The sequence below is a fragment of the Cariama cristata genome, unplaced genomic scaffold (genome assembly GCF_000690535.1).
Source record: "Cariama cristata isolate BGI_N322 unplaced genomic scaffold, ASM69053v1 scaffold2747, whole genome shotgun sequence".
NCBI lineage: Eukaryota > Metazoa > Chordata > Aves > Cariamiformes > Cariamidae > Cariama > Cariama cristata.
The window spans coordinates 146,108-147,166 of record NW_009628181.1 but is presented as its reverse complement, the minus strand read 5'-3'; the positions used below and the strand labels follow the sequence as shown (position 1 = coordinate 147,166).

At 41.5% G+C, this 1,059-nt stretch overlaps 1 protein-coding gene across 1 annotated transcript in view; it reads left to right on the top strand.

Annotated features, from left to right (window-relative positions):
* LOC104165128 (obscurin-like) overlaps positions 1-1,059 on the top strand; it is a gene marked incomplete at its 5' end in the record, with an annotated part of 144,390 nt that overhangs the window by 14,337 nt on the left and 128,994 nt on the right. The gene's annotated exons all lie outside the window — the stretch shown is intronic.

The window sequence follows — 1,059 nt, the reverse complement described above, 5'->3', positions numbered from 1 at the left end:
GTTCAGCAGTATCGTCATGAACATCTGTCCTGTTCCATTGCTCTGTTGAGCTCCCCTGTTCTCCCCGACTTAGTGATTGGGATGGGTTGCTATTTGAATGCTGGCTGGTTTGCATCTGAGCTCTGGTCCTGGGGATGATCCAAGGTGGATTTCCTTTAGAAAGGAAAGGGCTGCAATAGCACAGAAATATATGTCAGTTCTGACATAAATTAGTGCAAAGCTGTAGAGTTAAAGAGGATTATACTGAGTTCAGGGGACTCTGAAGCAAAGGTATCTCCTAGGCAAAACATTAGCGGGCGTGACGGCATCAGGTATATGGTTGGACTTGATGATCTTTGAGGTCTTTTCCAACCATAATGATTCTATGAATCTATGGAGCTGAGGTCCCGGTGGCTAATACTGTGCAGACAAACAAGCAGGGGACTAAGAGGAAAGCATGTGGAGAAGCACGTGAATGAGACAGGTTTATAGTGACAAAATAGATTATAGGCTTGTGTTTAGTTTTTCTTGGCAGATTTTCTTTCATGAACAAGTTTAATTTCTTTTAAAACCTGTAAAAAGTTCCGGCACCCATAAAATCCTCTTGCAGTGAACTCCACTGTAGCTGGCAATTCTACCTGTATGTTCAAACACAGAATGTATTTACTGTGTTGAAGAGAGAAAATACACAGGAAGGGAGGCTGGTCTAGAATAAAACATAATCCAATTTTTTTTTCTATGCAAGTTTGCATAAGGTAAACACACCGCACGCAGTTATGGAGAAACCCCAAATAAACATTTATCTCTATGATTTCACAGCCCGAGATATCAAGATTGTTAAACCATTGGAAGATGTGGAAGTAAATGAATACGAGAGTGCGTCTTTCGTCTGTGAGATTTCACATGATGAGGTCCAAACCCAATGGTACAAAAATGACAACAAGCTGAAGGCTGCTGACAATATTAGAATGCGTCAAGATGGTAGGATGAAAAAGGGGAATCTCACTCTTGGATGGGGGTGGGTTGGAGTAAGTGTTGATATGAGAAACTAGGTAGAAGGGTCTGACCTCCAAAATCAAG